This window comes from Plectropomus leopardus, chromosome 24 (assembly GCF_026936395.1).
Source record: "Plectropomus leopardus strain MGB_pleo_1.0 chromosome 24, ASM2693639v1, whole genome shotgun sequence".
Classification (NCBI taxonomy): Eukaryota; Metazoa; Chordata; class Actinopteri; order Perciformes; family Serranidae; genus Plectropomus; species Plectropomus leopardus.
In genome coordinates, this window is record NC_142199.1 from 12,904,379 (window position 1) to 12,924,266 (window position 19,888).

A 19,888-nucleotide genomic window follows, 5' to 3' on the forward strand; every position below is an offset into this window, starting at 1 on the left:
GTCTCTGTTGTTATGGACTTTACAATTACTTGATAATTAAATGGTGGAGGTCTTTCTACTCTACTGTTTGCAAAGTCCTTTATTCGTTCTATGAGGGAGACTTTTTAAATTACCCAGTCAGTCCCTTTCTCCGCCTCTCGCTCCTCTCTCTCTCTCTGTCTTTCAGACTTCAGTCGCTGTCTGTCCAATGATCCAGAACAGCCTTCAGTGTCCCCCCGCTGATGAATTAAAAGTGTTCCTTTGGCATTCGAGGCCTTGGTGGAGGATTCAAAGGTAGGAAGCAAAGAAAAAAAATCTTTTCTTTGAGGAAGTGAGAGAGAAAGAGTCTCTCCATGGAGTGCTTCTGCCAAGATAAACTTATTTTTTTTTTAGGATGCCAGAAGTGATGGACGATATTAACAAAATGTTAACGGCAATGGCATCTCAAGGCCACCAGTGTTTATGGGGGGGAAAAATGCACTTTAAAAGCTTAAATGGGGCAAAAAATAAATAAATAATAATATGATTATTAAGCATTCAAGTCATGAATAAAGCTGTGTGGCTTTGTGTGTTGTTCCGAGAGCTGCTGACAGTTTTCATTCACTCATATCAGCTGAGGAGGAGAGACAAAATGAAAGAAAAGTTCTCTTTTAAATTCAGGTGCCTTAACTTTTTTTTTTTCCTTTTTGTTCTGCCAACAAAGCGTGCCCTGCTTGACCCTCGGTTATTGTAAAATTTCAATTCTGTGTTTTATCTCGCACATTTATTTCGCAACACTCTCCAGGGTCTGGTTCACAGTCTGCGCACATGTCTGACTCACTCCGAGTTTCTCCATTGAGCTGACTGAGGTGTTGCATCACAAAGCTGTGGAGTGTGAATAAGTAGAAAAGCATTTATCCCTACAATTCTGAATCTCAGACAAGCTTCAAACTCAAAGATAGGTCAATGTGCTCAGCTCTTTTCTTTGACTGACTTAAATTTGATTGCACAATAGCAGTATTTGTAGTATTGATTGGCAGTTTGTCTCGATTTATTTACTGTATATAAACTAGTGCTGATTATCTAATAATTACCAATGCAATTAAAGTGATACTGACACCAATAGAATACTGTTTTGATACTTTTTTTCTCCATTCATCATCATGTGAATGAATGCATCTAGTTGCATAAAATCCAACCACCAGTCATCCTCATGCTGAAGATTTGCACACAGATTTTATAGATCTGGATACAAAAAGATTCAAGTGGAACCAGGGCCAGTGCTTCCATTTAGGTGAACAGTAGCTGCTGTTATTTATTGATTGATTTATTTAATCTTTTTTTTTTTTGTTTGTTTATGGGTTTTGTTCATTTGTCTTAAAAATGCTAATGAAAATAAATAAATCACCACAATAAGGCGCCTTAAAAATAAAAAGGCAGTAAAGATGATTAATATATTTGAAACATTTTACATGAACCAAATAGGCTGTAATTTGATTTTGTATCACTATTATTTTGTTTATTTTTTAAGTATTTATTGTATACATAATGTCATGTATACGTACGTTTATTAATAAATAATTTAAAATAAAAACAAAATGTCAAGGGTGGCGAAATGTGTCAAGATTGATGAGTAACATTACGCAGTAACCAACAGCAGTAACTGCAGGCTCCAACCGTAACCCTAAAACAACACACATTAACGCGAGATCAAGGGTGCCAGCAGCCGGATAAAGGCACCAAAGAAGAAGAAAAACAGCAACTGAGGAAACAGGAACCGTTACTACCTGGAAGTTTTCTGTGTTGTTATAGTCGGATTTTAACAAAGCAAGCACGGATGTTACGTTTTAATGGTGTTGTAAACTTTTTTTGTAAGTGAGAGAAAGTCGCGAGAGACGGTTTTTAGGACCGGAAAACATGACACGCATCCTCGGCGCTCATTAAAATCAGCTGGGCAAGTTTTCACGAATGGGAAGAGTCGGACTCAAGTTTGGCCTCGCAAAGCGCCGTGGACACTGCTGAAAGGTAAGCTTTATTTGGCCTCTAGCCGTTAACTTACAGTCCATTAGTATTGTGTGTTGTCAAAGCGCTATACAGAGAGATTTGCACTGGTATTATTTAGTTTAAAGAGCTGAAACTGTATTGCTTAAAAAAAAGCCGTACTGTCATCACTCTGCTGAAGTTATGAAGATGTATGTGGTGTATTATGTGTATCTGTATTCGCAAAACGCCAGCATGAGTCCTGCATAATTTGATATTGTTGACACTTTGCGCACAGTGGCGTGCCCAGACTTTTTTTTGCTGGGGTGGCCCAAGTTGGGCACTGACTTATGCAGAGGTGAAGCATGAGCGCTGCTGTGGATGCATGCATGAGAATAGCTTAAATTTAGCATTTTTGTCTTTGTCTTTACTACCCTACTTTAATTACTATTGCACTGTCTTACATTCATGTTTATAGTGTATTTTATATGATATATAGACCTTCAAATCACAGCAAAAAAGGGTGATATCGCACAGATGTAAATAAATAAATAAATAAATAAATTAGCCTGTGTGAACAAACATTTTAAGGGTTGTATCACTTCATTGTATGCAAAATTAGTCTGACCAGACACTACTCAGGAACATTACTGTCTCTCAGGCTTCAGCATGAATTGCACCTGTAAACGAATATTCATTTCATATTGGGGTGATACCTGGGGTGGCCAATCCCTAGACACACTGCTGTTTGAGCACATAAATGTTGTACTGCGTTATGTGTAAGCTATATTGGCGTTTGTTGTTGCGGTTTATGCTTTGCTTTATGAATATGTTAAATTGGCCTTTGTCTTTCATTGCTGGTATGGTACATTGCAATTAGAGGTAGGGCATATTTGGTTTTTGCCCAGAGTGCAAAAGTGCACGCGCTGGTTCTGCTTGGAACGGGGTTATTTCAGTCGATACCTCAAATGGGATTGAGTGCCTATATCTAGTCCTTTTAAAAAAAAATAAAATTCAATCCAACATCATGAAAAAAAATGATTTAAAGGTCTAATGCTAATGGTCAGTCTATAGTAGATGTACCAGCTATAGTCGTAGCCACTTCAGTTCACCTTCAGTGAGGATGGCCAAGGTGACTTAATTCACCAGTTCACCTTAATGTGTTCATCGGTGAGTGATCATCCAACCAGACCATGGTAAAGCACTGATGGGCGTGGTAGAGAGGAGTTTATGGAGAGCATTCGAGTAAGTGAAAATGAAAAGGCAAAAGCAGTCAGGCGTTGTACAAAAAAGGATGACAAAATTTGCAAATTTGCACATACTATTATACTTTTATACTACATACTAATTTTCTGTTATTTAGGCTATTATTATTGTTTATTAGCTATGTCGTTTATCTGTATTCACACCAAGTTTGAGTGTCTTCATTATCTCTTTTTTTGTTTGTAGTCAGTACAGATAAGATCTGGTTTTATTTGCATGCCTGGGGCATGAAAGTGCTAGGTCTGGCACTGACCTGTGTGTTGTGTCCTTAAACTTGGTTTCCACCCAGGGATGTGGCCTTGCGTCCTGTGTCACACAAAGCGGTGTGTGCCTGATGGGTGGGATGGGTCGTTTTGGCATTTTTTGGATAGATAGATAGAAAAAACAAGTTGTTTAATAACCTAATCTTTGCCTTAACCCCGAGATTCAACCTACCTCAGACCTCATGGGAAACTGTAACCTCAAACAGAGATGATTTTGACTTTATTATGTTCATCGATTTACAAAGACGCCCCTATATTTCTGCTTGTAGACTGCGGGCATGGCTGCAAACAAGACTAGAAGTTCCTACAAAATTTAAAATGACTTTTATCTGACTGCTGATAAAATCTTCAAATTGACCATGGTAGCGTTATAGTGGAAAATATGTAAAACTCAATAGTGCCAATATATTGACGTTTGGATGGGCTTTATATCCAACTTTAAAAAGCTACAGAGATGAGGATCTGAATTCTGGCATCAAGAGATGCCAAGCGACAACAGCCTTTCGAGCCAGTACATTTCCCATGTACACAAGTGTGGACCAAATATAAAAATGATAGGAGTTCATGATTATATTCGGAATGCCTTCATACTCACATTCCATCTCAATAAAGCAACAACAAATCAATAAATTAACCTCTGTGCTTCCATTTAAGTTGCAAAACCCCTCAGATGACTGTGTGAACACTTTGCAACCACTTTAGAAGCTATCCCATGATACCTTACTTCAGTATCAGTTCTCAACTGCTAAATGCCCATTTTATTGAAATGTACATATCATATTTCCTTATCTTTTTTTTTGCCCGAGCCAAGCCCTAAGCCATCTCCCCGTCTCTCTTTTTTAACACATTCCACCTCAATCTCCCTCTCTTTTTCTTGAACCCCATCACCCTTCATTCTAAAAAAAGGGACTGAATATCTTATATCATTCTACCTTCACTCTCCTGCTCAATACCTAGTCTATCATTTCCAGGACTCAAGGGCCAAAATGAGCAATATTCACTTATATTAAAGTCAATGAAACTGCATAATTTACCCTCAAATGGGCTTTTTTTGTATCACAGGGGCCTGGAATTGCAGGAACAGCCTATCATCTGACATATAAATTGCTAAAACACATTTTTTCTGAAACTACAGGGTATCATTCACTGATTGGTTGAAGTTATTTCCAGGAGAACCTTTCCAAATTCTTGGTCAGCACATAAATAATCGTCTTATCTGGTCTGTAGTTCACAAAAAATTGTGATTTCTTGCTTTATTATTTCATCATTTAAAAGCAAGTTGCAAGTGTGAGATGGATCATTAGGGTGCCTTAGTTTCTCATAAAAGTTATACATATGTATATATATATATATATATATATATATATATATATATATATATATATATATATATATATAAATATATAGACAAACACCTGTCTTGATGTCTTAAAACGGTTTGTCTGATATTGTTGAAGGGAGATTCTTTTAATTAGCTTCATTTGCTTGTCCCTGATAGGAAATCTAATGCATGTTAAAAAGGCTTAAGATGAGACAAGATTTTAACAGTATGGTTGATTGCATTGCATGATCAGTCAATAGGAAATTAAAAGAAAATACATCGGTACAAGTCAGGCATGGCTCTCGGCCACATAGGCTGTTGCAGTGGTTCTCAATCTTTTTTTATGTCAAGGACACCTAAATTGATACACTGCAGGTCACAGACTCCCATTTGGAAAGATATTGCTTCAGGGACCTCCATCTGAAAACATTTTGGTTTTTAGATATGATTCAGAGTAGAATTCTATAGTTGTCACCTACAGCTGAGGAGAAAATTGTGGAGGAAGTGAAACCTATAATCGCTCGTCACTCTTACGAGTCTTACTCGATTTTGGCTCGCTCCTGTAGTGAATTAAAGTGTTAAAACAAACTATACAGCATTTTTCTGGGAGCCTCCTGAAACTTCCTCAAAGACCCATACAGTTCCTGGACGCTTGGTTGAAAACCACTAACTTGGAGCACAACTATGGGGCGGTGTGCCAGGCCACAGAGAAAAAGAGAAATAAAATAAAGAAAGAATAATAGAATTCAAATATGAACTATTTTACAGTGAAGGGTTCTCCCATCGTGTAGCGTGCTGCTTACTCATGATGGCAAAAGACTTCAAACCAGAGAAAATTCAGAGCAATTTTATTTTAACCTGCAGATTGGTGTTGTAGGATGGGAGTGTTGCGTGCATTAAAAGAAGTCCAATCACAGACCCACAACAGGCTGTGAAAATGTCAAATTTTAAAACATATCAAGGTGGTAGTATTTCCCTTATACTCAGTTGTGGAGAGAAAAAAAAATAACAACCTGTGACTTTTGGCGCTCCAAGTTCCCTCATCGCAAAGTCAATGTGTTAGATTTTTTGTTCTACAATATAAAATACCTTAGTAAATACCTTGCTTCCAAATGTTAAAGCTTTTACCTGTTGGTTGCTAATAAATGGCTAAATGAGACTCCAGAATGTCATCACATTGAAAACAGCTTTACAGCCTCAGTGTGGTGGCGATGTTTAGTCATGCAGAGGTGGTGTGGCTCCTTTTTAGACTTACTTTAGTTGCATTTCCACTCCAAAAGACATAAAACTAGAGTTCATTTGAGAGGATTATTTTGCTAAACAAAACATGTAAGCAATATAAAGGTTTGATCCCCACAGCTTATTTCCTGACAAAATCCAATAGAAAAAAAAAAAAACATTTGATTTTTGTAGAGGGAAACAGGGCGATGTTAACTTCCATATATGGTCGGCTGCTTGCATTTGTTAACCCATCCCTGCCAAGAACAGATTCCCCCTAGGGCTCCAAACATGTCAGAGCCAGCCGTGGTATAAATTTTACATTTTGATGTATCCTTGGAAGCAATCACAACTTTACAATGTCAAATTTGGGTTACACTGACAGCTCTTTTATTAGCAAAGGCCCTGAGATGCTTCACAGTTAAGAAGGTCTAATGCAGCTTCTAATTTCCACACAAACACCAGACAGAGCATTTTTGACCAGGGCAAATACAAGATGATCAAAAGCGCTTTTTATTTATTTGAAAGTGTAGCCTAAGTGGCAAATAATCTCTCCCAAAAAGATGCACAAAAAAAAAACAGCACAGTGATGGTGCCTTAGGGGAAATGATTGGCATAAACCATGTGTTAACTCCAGATGACCTGTTAATCTTAATAGTGGGTAGCAACCATCCTAAATTGACAAAGACATGGGATGGCAGGTGCTCACTTGACTCAACATGCTTGAAAGTAAGTTTTCCTCACCAAAATCCAACAGCTCACCCCAGTGCAACAGTGACATCACAGGGTAAATGTATTAATAAGATATTCTATTCTTTTTTTCTGACACATACATGAATAACCTCACAGCTCCACAGCAGTTGCTAGATTTGACATAAATGTCATTTCGACCTCTAAGGTGTCATGATTGTGAGGAGGAAAGTGGCAATTTTCGTCGGTTTCTGGAACGGGTACGGTACACCGATGACAACCTACAGTAATGATGAAGGAGCATTAAAGGACAAGTATGTAATAGATTATGAAGGATTCTAGTCAAAAACGTGTATATTCTCTTGTGAAGCATGCTTTTCGATAAAAGTAAAGAGAGTGGAACATCTTCTAAAGCTCTGATACCTTAAGACATTGGCCCATGCTTTTGCTGCATACTCAGCATGAGCATCCCCTTAGCACACATGCCTAAGAAAAGAGTCAAGTAAGCCTTCTTTGAGCCAGAATGGCCCACTGGGCAGGAGGAGAATCTCTCTTTTGTTTCTGTACCATGAGCCAGTTTGGCATACTAGAGAGTGGGAAAAGTTATTAAACCCCTGACAGATTCACAACATAATGTTCAGGTTGACTGCTTCACCAGGACTCCCATAGCCATGAAAAGGTTAAGAGCATTTCGGAGATTATGTGCCATTTAGGAAAGCCGAGAAGGGCTGGTGCTAAATTTGTCTTTGCCAGGCGGATCAGTGCAGAGCCAGAGGCTGAAGATCTATGCTCAGTGCCACTGAGCAGTGATCTGCTCTCTCTGGCCTAACCTCCCTTCGCCTCGCCTTGATGAATGAGAATAAAAGTTCTGCATAATATATTGGAAGATATTATATTACTGCTGCAGCATTCTATAGATTAAAAAGAAGGAGTAAAACAAGATGTGCAGCGTACAAAATAAAAGACTGGGGCTCTACTTTTTATGCAAATATAATTAATCACTGTAATAAACTTCTTGCAGGTTGCAGCTGAGTATACGTTATTAAAATAAGTAGGGAGTTGTGTATTTCTGGAAGGGATTTAAGCATAGATGTACAATAATAACTAGATGCTGAGCCCAAAGATGGCGTCTGTTCAGTGCAATTGAAACTGCTCACCTTGTGCGCTTAGAAAAAAAATTGTGTGCATCAGAAAAAATCTAAATATAATGGGCCAGGCTGATGTGCACCTCTACAAACATATAACCATCCATCCTGATTTATGGTGGGATGCTTGACACTTTTCAAGAGTGTTGCTTGACAAAATAAAGAGCGATGCAGCAACACTCTGCCTTTCTTTATCGTTCAAATCTGTTTCTGTGTCATTTAGAGGAGCACAATCTGCACCGGTAGGTGTTTAAAATCAAATAAATTTCCCACATTATATAATGTTTTTAACTGGCAAAACATGTTTTCTGTTTTAGATTGATCAGTTGATAGTGTCTGTTTTTGAGCTGCAGATTCCGATCACTTGCTATAGTTGACTGAGATATAAAACTAATAAATCAATAAATATGAGCACTCTGTTGAAAATGGTTTATTTTCAGTAAATGTCTGCTGACATTCAGCCTTATGAACACAATTCGGCCGGCCTCTGTCCTTTCAGCTACGAATGTTGCTGCTATGGTTATGGGGTAACGTTACGCCCGACTGTTAAACACACCCCCGTTCTCTGTTTAAGACAGAACGTTAACCGTTAAAGCTACATGTATCTATTATATTTGATTTAATTTATTCAGACATAGAAAAATAGCAACAACAACAAACTGATTGACTGAGATACATGTAATAAAGCTTAACAGTGGTTTCAGAACCATGGACAGCACTGGGGCCACTTGTGCGCTGTCCATGGTGCTGAAACATTGCTGAGGAGGTCAATATCCTGCCTGCTTTGTGTGGCTGTACACAGACTTGTCACACTCAGCTCCTTTTTAACCTTATTATCACAATCAACAGACAGAGGGCAAATGGGAAGTAAGCTAAGTTTAAAACAAAACAAAAAAAATACTAAAGCTATTAAATTCCTTTTCCATCAGATAATTCATAGAATAAGCACAATACTTTGTGACGACTGCTGTCCCACCCACAAGCTCCCACTCAGCTTGTAGACTTTACATTGTGAAGATGTGTTTGATTTTGAAAATTTTAGATTAAAAAAAAAAAAAATTGCAACTGTGAGTGGCATTACATGGGACCTGGATTTATTTATATAAAGGTGTGTTCAAACTAAATGCAAAGCAAATTTTCCCTCCCTGGTACTTGGATTAATAGGAGCGGTGGAGCTTTTTTTTATTTTTTAATGGAGACAACAGCTCCTTTTAACGTCAATGCTAACCAATCTAGAATCAAATAAATATCTTCAGAACTTAGTCTACAGCCCCATAGCTTCCCTCACTCCAAGCGCCTTATTTTTTTTTTCTGTCTCTGGACAAAACTGACCCTTCGTCATCGAGCTCCGGGTGCTCACAGATAAATCTCAATGCTGATTGTCCTTCACAACAAAGCTTCACAAAACACTATACCTCCTGCAGGGACATATTGTGCCATTTTACGTTGTCTGCTGTAAATATGCATCTATTTGTAATTTGCATTGACTTTGTATGTTATTTAATTGCACAGAAATTTGCTTCGAAGTTGGTTTGAACTATAGACTGTATAATATAGATGGATGATGTGATAGATCCGCAGAAGTGAAGCCAAAACATTTGGATTGCACCCTGGTGGCTGTAGTTTAGATCATTTTAGGTCTGTTTTTTTTAGCTAAGTTCATGTCATGCTAGCGTACTTTTAAGTGTTGATTTTTCTGATAAACTCGGTTTTAATTAGTTATTTGATTCTTTAAAAAGAGGGTTTGACATCCTGAAAGGCCACTATGTGTGCTAATCGGTGCGTTCGCCAGCAATGCTACTGCACGCGATCTGGCTCCAAATGGCATCACCAGCACAAGATGACAGTGTCTGGGATATTTTGGCCTCATTTTTGTATAGTGGAAGGAAGTAAAGACAAAATTTAATCTTTATATTAAATCTGAACACACCTTTAGGGAGGTCAGGTAATTTCTTTTTTTCACTGAGTATTGTTAATCACATCTGAACTGCTGTGTCTTTGTTTTTAACCTTCTAACTACTTAAGACCGTTTTGTGTCAAAAATCTCAGTTATTCTGTTCATTTTGGTCCCACCTGAATGAACGTAATGGTCTTTTTTGCCCATGCAATACAGTAAATATTTTCTATTCCGCTCACTTCCATCTTCCTCTGTATGAGTGGATTTAAAATTTGACATTAGCCGTAAAGGCTGGATCCAAATCTGTATTTCCCATATGGGAAACATAATCATCCGATGAGGATGCAATCTTGAGAGATTTCCTTCAGTCCTCTCATCCTGCCATGACCTCCCACCCCAAGCTTCTAGCTCAATATTATGCTGTATCATAACAAATCTAAATGCAGGTTCCCAATGTGGAAAATCACATGGCATGGAGTCAGCCAGGGGGGAATACCCTCCCGGCCAAATGAGACATGTATGTTCGCAAACCTTCCGGAAAGACCACTCTGGCACACGCAGATAAGGAAAATGAAGAAATTATGTGAAGTAATGGCCATGAGGAGCGCTAATCCATCCCAAATGCTATATGCAACGCTATAAAATTCCTCGCAATATCCTGTCAAGATCCTCAAATGCAGTTAATTATGTCCACTGTGAAACATTGATTCACTTTAAATCCTCCACGTCCTCAGTGCAGCTCTTGCAAGCTGACCAGAAAGCAAAAGATATTACTCTGCAAGTCTTGCATACAGCCTAAATCTGTCAAGAAAGGTTTGATAAGGGCCTCCTTGTATTTTGTCTTCTTTGTTTTTCTTGTCTTTCTCCCCACCAGCCCTTGTCTGTGGAGGGCTCTAAAATAAGAAATCCCTTTCCGCAGATATAATTAATCACTCTGGGAGAACAGGGCGTGTAATTATTTAGGTTACCACAGAACTCTCCTCAACCTCAGCCCCCCCCAACTCTACATTGAAGCAGGGCTTTTAGTAGATGCATAACCAAACCAAACATGGCGGCTGACGACAAAAGTATTTTGTTGAGCTCTGTTTCCTTTGAAGGACAAATGCATGGCTACCATGCAAACAAAGGGGACTTGCATACACACTGAGACAGGAAGAGATAAAAGCTGAATTAAATGGCTGTTTTATGTATTTTGTAGCAGGAGATGTCTTTGCTTTAGTGCATCACAACCACTTAGAAATATTCCCTTTTCATCAGGCATTTATAATTTCAACAACAGGGAAAGAAAGCCCCAGATACTGAGGCTTTCACACAGCTTGATGATGACGGCTGTGATGACGATGATAGCTCACGACTGGTGCCGAATATAACAAGTTGCTGTCCAGACAACCTTTTTCTCTTTCGCACAGGAAAAAGTGTTGCAACACAGCGACAGGATATTTGTTGAACGATATAGTGAAAGAGGGAGGTGGGATCGCCTTGCCTCCTCGTTCCTCCCCAGCCTCTCTTGTAGGCAATTATACACCCTCCCTCCTTGCTGATAAAGAGTTCAGCATCAGTTCACCAAAAGATTAATACGGAACGATGAACACACCCTTTGGAATGGTCCTGGCTGATTCAGAATTAGCCCGATTAGAGGGGACCTCAGCTAAAATCCCCCTGTAGACGAGTCCAGCAGCCCATAGAAAGTTGCTATTGTGCAGCGTCAGCGGGTTTGCACCAAGCAGCCAGGAAAAGGGGGGAGGCAGGCCAGTAATGTGAGCGCTGCCAATTGGATAACACTGGTGGCCAAATGAGAGATGGCAGCACTTGTCAGGGGGGTGATTGAGCCATGCTTTCTATGGGGAGAGGAGATGGATAGTGTACTTTCTGCATGATGCCCCAAACAGAGGGAGCATGAGCCTGAGTGTTCAAACCAGCCAGACCTCAACATACATCTCGCTAATTCTCCTGATGAGCGCTGTTATTAAGGAGGTGTCATGTTGCTGTAATCTTTACTCTTGATGATGTGAGGACCTCGGAAAGCAGACTGCTTATTCAGATATGAAAAATGAGGTATAAAGGCAATGCTGCAGGGTTTCATGTGTATTACAGAGACCACAATAAGAGACTACATCCATGCTAGGGGCTCAGTGAGGCTGTACTTAGACACAGCAGTGCTTTAAAGCAGACCTATTATGCTCATTTTTCGGGTTGTACTTGTATTTTCAGTTAATACTAGAACATGTTTACCTGCTTAAATGTTCAAAAACAATTCCTTTCCTCATACCTTATGTGCTGATACTCATGTGTCCACCTTATGTCTAAAAATTTGCAATTTAGTCTCTTCAAGTCAAAGTCTGCTCTGATTATTCAGCGTTTGCTGTTACTTTTGCATCTGCACTCTTTGTGTTTTTGCAACATCATTCCAGATGGGGAGTGACTGTAACAGTGTAAAGCGGCACTTTTTACCATAAAAAGCCATCAATCAAACCACATCTCTCACAACCGGACATGTTCCAGCCGGAATATGTACCGAAAATGGGGAAGAATTAATAAGATCAGGTACAAAGATTTAGATTTTCCCTGTCCTAAGCATGTGGCTGCAAGTAGCAGTGTACTTGCAGCCGGGAAAAGATTGCAACAGAGTATAGCAGCACTTTATACAATAAAAATGGCCATTAACCAAAACCTGGACAGCAACAACAACACATATGATCCGAAATCAGGATGACACTAAAAACCTCAGCAGCCAAGTTAATATATTTATTTGGAATGTAAGTACATGTAGCGCTGTATGAAATGTAAATACTTACAGGAATGTGCCTGAAGCCCAAAATCATAGATATCTTTTGCTGGATTACTTACTTACATATGTTTACCTTATTATTGGAAATTTGAACATATTTAGTATGAACATCTGACATATATATATGACTGCCAATGTCAGTAGCTAATAGACTTACAGGACAATGTTAACATGCTAACATTTGCTACTTGATGACACAAAGTAGATTTATTGCTGATAAGAATGTCATAAGTTTAGCTAGTTTTTGGTCCAATTATAATTTATCCTGTCAGTAGCATGAATGTTCATACCAAATGTCATGGCAATCCATCCAGTGGTTGTCAGGTAGTTTTATGCAAAACAAAAATATTAGCCTCATGGTTGCACTGGTGAAAATTTCAAGGAAACATCAAAGTAAGTTCATCCTCTGGGGAAAATTAACATCTGTACAAAATATCAAAGCATTATCTTGTAGTTTTTAAGATATTTCAGTCTGAAAGTGGTGGGCTGACAGACCAGCTTTGGTATGTCTATATCCAATGGCTAAAAACAATACATTCACATCCAAAAAGAACAAAATTGAGAGTGAATAGACATCTTTTAAAGAGCACTGCCAGCTTCTTGCTGTAAACTGCGGCGATACATTTTCCAACTGACTGCAGTAAATCCAGGATTATTGGTGAGAAGGTCAAAATGAAAGAATCCCGAGCAGTTTTATTGAGTGACAATGACTCTAGCGGCGGAGTGATTTTCTGAATTTGAATCAAATCACTTGTGCTCACAGAGGGCAGCATAAAAAATGAATGAACGTCTGTATACACAGGCTGCCAGCCAAGGATTTTAAGATCTTACTAGTGTGTGGGTGATTTTAATAAATGCTGTGTACTTTAGGATATGTTCCTCTGGTGTTATGCCTGTGTGCTATGGAAACATAGATGCGAGGCCATGCAGCCCCCTCTCCCGCTGCCCATCTTTGTCTTTCATTTCTCTCCCACACACTGTCTCTGCTACAGCACCGACTCTGAAGTGACTATACTTTAAAAGTTCCTGTAGCTGGGGGAAAGACTGTCAAGCGAAATTATATGCTGGAAAGATCTTTCATCATTGCGAATGTTGTCATTTGCCTTCCCTCTGCAAATGACACAACTTTGCAATTGAACGTAAACTGCAACATTGAGGATGCAGTACAGTCCTGCTGTAATTTAAATAAACCTCCACAATATGTGTGTTTGTCACCCTGAAACCTTTCGAAATTAAAAAAAAATGTAATGCGGCAAGACAGCACAGCTTTCAGAATTTACATCTGATGGCTGACATTGAGGTTTTTGACCTTTACTTGTCCAGGGAGGATATGCAGAGACCTTTTCTGCACCAACTTGTCTTAAATAAACCTGGAAGCTGCTCCATTATAATGACTATCTACAGTTAGCCAATGAGGAGTTTTTACAGAGGCAGAAAGGGGTTAGCAGCCTTGCTGACGTGCACCTTATCATACTTTTTTGTGTCCAAATCTTTTCATCAACTTAAGTGATTAGAACCAGCAACATTTAAGCAAAGAGCTTGTCTATTCTGCCTCTCTGTTCTGCTGATTGTGCACCCGATAATTGTCCCATTAAAACTTCCAGAGCAGCAAACTATTCTGCCACACTCAGAGCTCGAGTAAGGTCTTGAATTGTTGCTGTTGTAGCCCTGTAAAGACCATTTAGACACTGTGTACCTTGCTTGACTTCAATGCATTAGTGTCTCCTTTTTATTTGGATAATACCCCGGAGAATAATTCAGTCCGCCATCATGACCTCTGGTGGTACTTCGATGATTCAAGTGGAGTTTTCTAATAACCAGTGTGCAAACTACTGTGATCCTTCAACTGAATCCTTTAGACATTGGTTGAATGTTGCAAATTAGTTCTTTTCAGATGGATTTTCCTCTCAAGAATACATTTCGTCAAAAGTTACTTAAAAGTTTCTTGCAGACGTAGTTGAATCCTGAACTCTTTCTTTATTTTTAGCTGAAGGGCAACAATGATTTTGCACTCTACCGTCTGTTGATTTTAATTTAAACCTGTAAATGTCAATGCATTATTATGATTACTCTCATCAATAGAAATTACTAAGGGCGATGTTTGCTTTGTTAAGCACTAAATGGAAAACGTAACATTCTTTTCTGCACAGCAACGTGTGAACTTGAATGTCCAAGCAAAATAATTGATGCCATGCCATTGTTGCAACAATCCAATATTCTAAAGCTCCATTAGTCCGCAAAATGTCCAATTGGACTTAAAACCAATTTGTCAGACTTCCATTATCCAACAACAAGAGGCCATTGCCCTGAAGTCCTGCTAAAATACATACTCCCTGCAGTTAGTTTCAGTTTACCAACTGCTTTCGATCCAAAAGGCAACCCAACCTTTAGTAGCGTTTTTTTGAAGCGTTTTAGCCATCAATCCTCAGGTGTTTTTAATGACCCTTTGTGACATTTTTCAGCTGCATTTGAATCACCCATCTTGGATGTTTTTACTGACCCTTCACAGAATTTTTTAAGCAGCGTTTTAGCAACCAATCTCGTGTTTTTTTATCGACTCTTTTCAGTGTTTCCCAGTGGTGTTTGAACCATCAGTCATGGGTCTTTTTACCTACCCTTCACAACATTGTTTAGACCGCCAAACCCTAGTGTTTTTCACTGACCTGTCCCCACATTTCATGGGACTTTTCTGGCACCAAACGTTGGCAATCAACACTTGGCAACCAAGTGTTTTTGTGCCACCACCTCAGCACACATTCACCACAATGTTGTTCACAAATGTAACATTTGCATAGTTCACAGAAACATGTCAACATTTTATCAGGCAATGGCTTGTCTAACTGACGGAAGTTTGTATTTTTGGAGAAACAGGACTTGAAGACAAAGGCATTTGTTTTTGTGATATGAGGCTGGCAGAGAAATGGGCTTTCGGTCCAATGGGACATTTTTAGGACTAACAGGGCTTCAGAATTTTGGGCCTTTGTAACAATGGGCAGTCCGCAAATAGTCACCCTCAGCATGAATTCAAATCTGACATGGTGATAATGCTGCACTCTTGCCAAGTGACTCACACTGAGTAACAGAGGGTGATGTAGCAGCCTTCATATCAGTAATAATTAAGATGAATTTAACTTTGGCAAGGGCAAGAGACTGCATGAGAGCGGAAAAGTTCTGAAAGAAAATTACTTTATTTTGTAAAAGTAAATTGTCACAAAACATACATGCAGTGTTTGCACAAGTAGAAAAATGATTTACTGGTTGGATGGCTGGAAGAATGCAACTGTTCAGTCTGTCATCGAGGCACTCTGATAGACTGGGCTTCCTAACACGATCAATACATTTCATCAAGTCGGCGCCATGTATCGGCCTTCCCGGTCATGTAAGCCATGCAAGAGGCATCAGGGCACAGTGAGGCGATGACAAGATGTTAGGTTAGCCGGAGGGGAAGAAGGGTCACAGGGAGAGAAAAGAAGAAGGGGTGAACAAGAGAGTGAGAGAGAAAAGAAGGAGGGCTTGACAAGGGCAAACGGATGAGAGAACACACTTGAATAAAGGGGGGTGTCATTTTACTGGGTGAGAAGAAAATAGAGATGGGGGATCTGAGGATAAGGACAAAGAAAACAACAATATGCTCTATCTTCTTTTATAGGATCTTGAGTGTGGGAAAGGTTAACTGAACGCGGCGCCATATACGGAGGCAAATGTTCATTCAATACCCCACCAATGTTATTTTTAAGGTCTCGGCCTCGGTATCTGTGGATTATTTTACAGGTGAGCAAGCAGAGGTTGGAAAATGAGATTTAAGGTCATTGCAAAGAGTGCACAATGATTCTTGCAATAAACTCACACAGCTGAGAATGAAACAAGATTGTTGATAGATCTCCAGGGAGGGCGGCATGCTATGAATATAATGTTACAATTACAGATATGGAATGAAGAGAGGTTAGAGAAGCTAATCTATAAAGATCAGTTTTGCTGTTACATTTCATTGACTTTCCTTGTTTCATTGACTTTGACTCAACGTCCATAGCGTGCAGTCTTAAAATAGGCTTCACACTGAGTTCAAGAAAACCTGAACCTGAAATTGGAAGGACAACTTATGGGGCCTGACTCAGCTGTCTTGCTTTGGACACTTCAAAAAGACCTCTCCAACACTTAAATGGAAGCTCCTGCTGGTTGCTATTATCGACTTTTGGCATGTGAGGTTTTTTTTTTTTTAATTATTAATTTATTTTAAAAGGGCTTAAGACATCCATCCAAAGCAGTTTGGATTTTTTATACTTTAAATGACAATTTCTTTCTTCAAACTTTGTCCTCGACTGACTATAAGTTTAGAACCTGTATATTTCTCTTTTGTCAAGCATGTGAATTGCTGGCCGGACGTGGTGGTCTAATCAAAAGCATTGGGAAAAGCTGTGTGCTTTTGGGGCAGCCCCAGCTTCTGTAACTGACAGGGTACCAAAGACTCTTTGGCAGGTCCACTCACCCATTCCAAGAACTTCTCAGTCATCCGGCAGTCTTGGAAACAAAATTGTTGTATTGCCTTCTGATGATTAGAACTGAATAACATCAGAGGGCACAGAAAGGCTGATTATGCTCTTTTTTTTAAATTTAAAAAAATGTTTTTTTTTTTACATTTTCTTTGTTGTATCGCATTCTTTGAATATTCTAGGAATAAAAACAGACGGGGAAAGAAGTGGAGTGATAGAAGTTATTTTCCACAGGGGTAAGGGAGATTTAGGAAGGACACTTGGGGTCCTCTCCTAATTTCAAACTTCTTTTCTCTTCGCCACTCAAAGTGTTCATTTATAATCTATTAGAAAATGTTCTCACCATCTTTTAATTATGAGGCCAATTCATCCAAGTATCGAAAAATAAAATAAAACTTTAGAGGCAATAAAAAGCTTGTGGCAGAAGAGAGCAAAGATGTGTTGGATACAGTGTTAGAAAATTGATTTATCCCATGTCTCGGTGGGATTCCATTGAATTGCTCTATTTAGAAAGAACAGAGAGAAAAACAGAGAGAGAGAGAGAGAGACAGAGGGCGAGTATTATTGGAGAGGGGCTCTTCTGCTGAGATTTATCTCTCCCCTCTATAACACTGCCTCTGAGTTTTCTCGTACACACAGTGGGAGTTAGCACGTTCATGGAATCCCTCCCTCATCCCTCCCTTAATGCTTACGCTCTTTCTGATTATGGCATCTACATTCTAACTGAATACTAATCGAGCACGTAAATGGTAACACGTTACTCGAAGTGAAGTTCAAGACCTCGACTAATTTGGTTTAGCATTCGAGTGGAACACAGTTTAATAGGTCTCAAGCGCGACAGCTCATATGCAGAATTAAAACAGACACTCTGGTTATGGACCCAATGTATGCATGTGTGTTGTTTTTTTTCTGAAATAACACATCCAAGCAATTGGATCCAATTGTTTTAAAGGGCATTTGTTCATGTGCAAAATCCAAGTTTTTTTAGCATTTAAAACAATTGTACAAAAGAGAAATGAAAGAGCACAGCACTGAGAGCATAAGACTACATGAAAAGGCAAAAGTGATGCCGGGTGCATCCTGGGGTGCCATCCCGAGGGGTGGGGGTGATGTTCATACAGAGAGCATTAGCAAAAGAAAAAATAGAAAGGCAAAACACATCTGGAGTGCAGCGCAATGTAAGAAGAAAATAAAATTAGCAATTTTGGGCATACCATGTTGTCTTATTGTTTGTTAGACAAGTTGTTTATTTGTGTGAATTTTTCAAGTGCACTTGTTCTTTTTTAGTAATTATTCCAATAATATTAATAATCTTAATTTGTATAGCACCTTTCATACAAGATATGCAGCTCAATGCACTTTACAACAAAAAGAATTACTTGCACCAAGTGCCTTACATCAAAAGACACAGAAGACATAATAAAATCTGCAAGTAAAAATAAAATAAGAACTAATAAATAGAATGCATCTTCACATGGATAAAACCCATTTGATAGTGCTAGCAAAAGTAAGATAAACATACGGATAAAAAATGGAATGCACAGAATGCATAACACAAGATGGAAAATAAAACCTTATGAGATAATATCAATAGAAATAAAGCTAAAATTAGTGTGTAAAATGCATAAAATTAAGGAAAATACATTTTAAAGAGGTGCAGCAGTGTGAAAGTTCAAAGAAAAGTACATAGCAGTTAAGTCAGCAGTACTTAAAGACTAAGTAAAGAGATAATAATAATAATAATAATAATAATAATTATTATTATTATTATTATTAGAGATCTAACCTAATAAGGCAACCACTTCGCTTTTCTTCCAGAGATCACAATTAATGATTTTATGATGGCTTAATTACTTTTTTACTTAATAACCAATACCACGATGGCCCAAGAGCTCACAGGATGGTACTTGTATCCATAACATTTTACACCAGTCACCAGACAATTTAATTGCACATGGCCTAATACCAATGTTAGATTTTGTCCTTTTGCTCCATATGTCAAACAGTGCTTTAGAAACGCTGCATCAAATGTTTTTAGGTACCCCCTAAAACACTCTGAGCTGACGCATTTATGCATTCAGTTCATTGAGAGACTCACCAGGCCAAAATCTATAAGCATTTGACTTGTAGGTGGTGCTCATTTTATTTCTCACTTTGCATCAATATAAACCCCGGACACCTAATCACTGGGCACAGTCCACGTTGCATTTACCATTACCTCTTCCCCACAGTGCCTTTTTGTGCTGCTAAACTGTCAAGTGATTAATTGTTTTTGACAGCTCATTTAAAGGTCTTGAGCAATCTGTGAAGTATCCCCCAGGATGGTAAATTTGCAACTTTATGGTTATTCTTGGATCCTATTTGACATTTGATTCTCACATTTATCACCAAGACATAAACCCAATAGGATGAGATTCCTTTCACTATAAAGTCGTGGAAGATGGAGACATGAAAAGGACATTCCCTGTGCAAGGGACGCTCTCTCCTGTTCATACGTGACTCCCTATGGCTGTAGTCGTCAAAGGTTGGCTTCATGGATATCAAAATGCCATCGACAGCACTTCAGCAAGCATTCGTAGGGATGCCAAGGAAGGATTTTTAATTATGAACTGACCTAAAGAAACCTAAGGATGTGAGATCTAATGTAGTCATGGGCAACTATGCTCTCCTCGAGGAATGAGATGAGCAAGAGGGCATTGTCTTGTGCCTGGAGAGGGCCGTGGGTCTATTGCGACAACCTTAAGCCAAAACCTTGAGGACGAAAGCTAGAAATAGATATACAAACTCTATATTCTGTCAGAAGGTTGCATGGGGATATTTTTAGCTTTTTATTTCATTACTTTCCTGATTTAAGTAACATTCCTTGGTGTGCAGG

General features: G+C 38.8%; 1 protein-coding gene across 4 annotated transcripts in view; it reads left to right on the top strand.

Annotated features, from left to right (window-relative positions):
• The first annotated feature begins 1,705 nt into the window (after positions 1-1,705).
• slitrk6 (SLIT and NTRK-like family, member 6) overlaps positions 1,706-19,888 on the top strand; it is a 160,625-nt gene continuing 142,442 nt past the window's right edge. For all 4 annotated transcript variants that reach the window (XR_015775889.1, XR_006107146.2, XM_042512838.2 and 1 more), the window contains exon 1: positions 1,706-1,983. The gene's annotated coding sequence lies outside the window, so the exon portion shown is untranslated. The remainder of the gene's footprint in view (positions 1,984-19,888) is intronic.